We start from the raw sequence: 4,886 nt of genomic DNA, 5'->3' as shown, positions 1-4,886 counted from the left end.
GCGCCACAGTGGGGAAAGTCAGAGTAGCAATAAGCCACAGGTGGCCTCTAGGTGCCAAAGAGTACATCCAGCTGATAACTAGCCCAAAGCCACACCCGGTTCTACAATGAAAAGAAATCAACTTCTGCCAGGAAGACTGATGCAATTCTGTTAGTTTAAGGGCAATTCTGATGCTGCAGAGTTTTAATGTTTTTACCTAACTTTTTAATGTAAAAATTAAAAATAACAAATAGCATCAAGTTATTTTTGTATGACTCCCCCAAATCAGGCAGTTCTAAAGAATGGACCATTTTAATTTCTTTCTTTCATACTGTTACCTCAAAGCTTCATCAGGCTACAATGTAATGTTTCAATTATGTGGAATTTATACATTGCCTTATACTTGTAGTAATGCACTTATTGAGTGTTCTATAAGTAGTAAGTAGAAACATTTAATTTGTATTATTGTGTTGCTGAAAATGTCCTACTGGGTTTTTCTTTTATCACATCACAATCCTGATTATTTATGACTATCCTAGAATGTGTTCCAATCATCTCTATTTGGCTTTTCTAGTTGCTGAACTGGCATGGCTTGATCTCTTTCCTGGGAGAGCATCCCCTACTCACAGCCATTTGCCTATAGGGCTATGCCATGTAGGATGCTTTAAGAACATTGCTATTTTTCACCAGAGTCTCTGACAGGCAAGGCTGAAATACACCAGACAGTGACAGCTGCTAAAAAAGTTCCTACATATGCTAAAAATAGCTTCTATTCTCACCAGACTGAGTAACCTTACATTCAGGCCCACAGTCCATTGACGTTGTACTACAGCCTCACTGGGTAGGGACCGATTTGCAGAACAGAAATGCTAGAGAACTATGAGAATGACCACAAAAAAACCAAAGAAGCCAAAGAGCCAAAGAAGGCCGTTTGGCTTAAAAAAGAGACTCCAAAGTCCTTTTCTTGTTCTGAAATTCCCTTACTCCTTTTTTTGTTAATATATTTAGCATATCGTGTTCCTCTGCCTACAAACATCCCTTATGGTCTGTGGCTCTTGTGAACGCAAGTTCTCTGAGTGTTGCTGTCATTAACATCTTCATGCAAGCAGCTGTGACTGCTTGCGCCTGACCCTCATGGTTAGGCTTATTGATGTACCCTCCTAGAGGAAGAGTTGCTAGAAGCCACATTAGACCCTCACGTATACTGTTCTCCCAGCTGTGTGCTAAGGTTTTAGAGACCTTGGAAGGTACTAGAGTGTATAAAGTGTGGCAGGTTAACTTAAAGGGTTCTCTATTTGTGCTGCTGGAGGAAGCCCTCATTCATGCTAGGGCAAGCCTTTATGATGGTATAGCTATTTGGGAGTCACCAAAGCTCCAATAAGGAGCTCCTCATATAGATGTCCAATAAACTGATTGATTCCCCAAGCTAGACTTGTGAAATCAGATTTTGGTCTTTTGTCGATGCTCTGTCTGAGGTGAAGAAACACTTGTTCATGTCTCCCTGGAGAAGTTCAAACAGTATCAGCTTCTGATTGGTTTACACATTTTCTTCCCAAGAGAATTTGAGTATTTATTTTGTGTATCTCTGGTAGCCAAAGATCACTACATTTATTTCATCAGGGACCATCACTCCCTAATAGTTACTGTTGTAGAGAGTAGAGGGCTGTAGGACCAGTTCATGCTTACCTAACATGGCACTGGTATAGATATCCAGTACTGGCTAAGATGACTAGTGCTGGACATTTGGGGAGGCGGGGGTGCAGGGGTATGAGTCAGCACAAATTGGCCAATACCAGATGCCTGGGGAACCCAAAAGTAAACAATGATGTAATCTGTTATATAATTACTTTTGGCAGAATGCCACTTTAATGTAGGTTCTGTGGTGTAGGTAGGAGGTCCTTCTGTTTGTGTGATGCTTTCATTGGTTTGTCTTGAGACTAAGGGAGAGTGCCCCATCCCTGAGTACTTAAAGTATGTTGCAAGTGCTAAGGTCTAAGCATGTTCTTTAATTTCCTGATTTTTTTTTTGTTTTTATTTTTGCTCTTCAAGACAGGGTTTCTCTGTAGCTTTGGAACCTATCCTGGAACTTGCTGTTTTAGACCAGGCTGGCCTTGAACTCACAGAGATCCACTCTCCTCTGCCTCCCAAGTGCTGGGATTAAAGTTGTGCGCCACCACCGCCTGGCTTCCTGGTCGTTTTCGATTCCCTCTCTGTACATGCTCCCAGAGCTCATGCCCATCAGATTCATAAGAACGTCTACGTTTATAACGATATGTTTAACAACCAACCAAAATCATTTTCTCAAAAAACCGTGTTATTCTATATTTAGTGAACCACTCTGCTCAATTGCTTTCTCTCTGGTGCTTTAACACAGTGTCAGGACATACACTCTGTTGCTTCAGGTAGCTCCTTTATGATGAATATCACAAAGTATTCTTGAAGTTTTCCCGTGTCTATTGACTAGACTGTTACTTTCAACCATTTTTCTGAAGTCATGAGTTAAGGGCAGTAGCACTGTGAAGGGAGAAATTACTTTGAAGCTAATGAATAATAATACAACTGTACCGCCAACCACTTGTGGCTCTGAAATTGGAATTTTGGTGGCCATCACACATTGCATTATTTGTAAGTCGTGGTCCTAGAGATATTAGTCCCTAAGGGTAGGAGTCAATTATAGTGTTTCTCAGAAGCAGCAATGTGTTTTTAGCATTAATGAAAGCGCTTGTTTCTAGGGCTGGCTTTAGGACTCCACCACCATTCCATGAAGGCTTATTATTTCTTTGGAGATGAGAATTCTGCTCTAATGATTATAATATAAGTATTGAATGGCAGAGATCTCATTTACCTATTCTTTCCTGAAAGTGACCAGTTATCACAAACAGATTCACGTGGGGAGTAATAGGATTCGAAGGTCACTCTATGAGTTGTTATTTTAACTGCAGCAAAAAGAGTAGCTGGAGACTTGACTTGCAGATTTGAGTCTTGTTATTTGTGTAGGCACATGATAATAGATCTCTATCATGGCGAAACACTAAGGAGTCATGCTTTGGTTCTGTGGGCTGTATAACCTGTAAGACATCATGTTTATCATGTTCTACTATCTAATGTTGAACTTGCTACGAGATACAAAGGTGGTGATCCTTATATGTAGCAATTTCTTCGCTTCCTGTTTAGTCATGTGACCTTCAACAACACATTCTTTTTCTTATTGGGTCCATAGTTTATTTGCTTTGCATAACACTATTCCTAGAAGACTTTTGTTTTCTTCCCCAAGACATGGTTGCTAGCTGTCCTATGCAGTGTTAGCTGTCCTGGAACTCCTTGCTCTGAGGACCTTAGTCTTCAAATGCAGAGAGATCTGCTGTTTCTGCTTTCTAGGTGCTAGGATTAAAGGTATGCTCCATCACCACTATCCTGTCCTAATGGCCAGTGGGTATTTTTTTCTGCTAAATTGTTGTGTTGTTGGTACTCATAAAATTAATGAGGTAAGACAGTTCCCTGGATACAACTTTTTCTAACTACTAATCAATATGGTTTCTTTGAAATGAAAACTGTGCCCACCTGCATTAGGTCCAGGATTTCTGTCTAAATTCCATGTACCTAGATTATACCATGGTGCTTGAGAATTTGTTCCCAGAGTAAGACAATAAAGATCGAATTCTGTCTAAATGAAGGCAAAATATACTGGTGATCAAAATCAAGAGATCTGCATTTTCTATTTCAGTGACCACGGATTAGTAAAAGGCTGATGTAATGTCCTTCTCTATTTTAGACTTGCCAAACCAGTTCGATAGAAGGAAAACTGGTGTTTGGGGTTATTCTCAGTTTCTCCAACACCCCTATTATGTAATTTGGTGTACTTCTATGGCAGCTTGGCATCATTTCATATTTGCAGTCGTGCCGATGTTGAATTATTCCAGAGGTCCTCTTTCAGCACAGTGATTGCTTTGCTCCTGCTCCTACCTTACAGAATTGCAATGACTCTCTCGCAATTACCCGTTCATGAAAAAGAGATGCCACTCCAGGAAACCTTCTTGGGATTCCTGCATCTATCAAATTATCACATCTTAGCAACTTCAGCAGCTTCTCTCCAGATCCTTCAACTGCCTGATGGATTTTCTTTTTATATTCAGATTCCCCAGAATCGTTGCTCTTTTAGCTCCTGTCTAATTGCTCTTGAGAGTCTTGAATATTGTCTTTTGTTCTAAACAGGTCATACCATCTAGAGTCTACCCAGGTGGGTCTGATATTCAGTGGGCCTGCATGCTAAGAACCAGGGAACTGTTTTGTCCTTTTCTTTGAAAGATTGGGTCGGATCCCCAGACTGTAGGTTTCTTAAATTTAAAGAGATCAGAAAATAAATCAAAGAAAATGCTTTAGAAGTTGTCCTTTGTTTTTCATGCACAGGGAGACGTCTATCCTTAAGATTTACGGAGTCCTTGTTTCCAAGTTCCTTCTTTTGGCTCAGCTCCCAGTCATTTTAAAGTGCCTTGTTACTATCTGTGTGGAGATTTTTCCAAGGTTGTTGCCATGGCTGCAGTGCCTGCAAATTTAGATGATTCTTGTGTCCTATTGATCTCTAAATCTCATCAGTTCACCAGCAGTCTTCTTATAAATTTGAGGTATTAGCCCAAATCAAAAACGCTTTTGTTTGAGTCACAAGAAAATTATTATGGAGATATTACACAATTCCAAAGGTTTCATTAGCCAGCTTTACCACAGTTTTCCATGAAATTCATGCTCTCATTGAAAGCTTTTCAGGGGCTAGAAACCCAATCCTTTGAACGCAGACTTAAATTTCGGAGCACAGAGGGAGGGCAATACAGAAGGACAAGGAGGGAGGAGAAACAAATAACAATAAGGATATTTATTAAAGCCACAAGAAGTACTATATAATATAAATAATA

This window comes from Microtus ochrogaster, linkage group LG7_11 (genome assembly GCF_000317375.1).
Source record: "Microtus ochrogaster isolate Prairie Vole_2 linkage group LG7_11, MicOch1.0, whole genome shotgun sequence".
Classification (NCBI taxonomy): Eukaryota; Metazoa; Chordata; class Mammalia; order Rodentia; family Cricetidae; genus Microtus; species Microtus ochrogaster.
Note: the sequence above shows the minus strand (reverse complement) of the source record.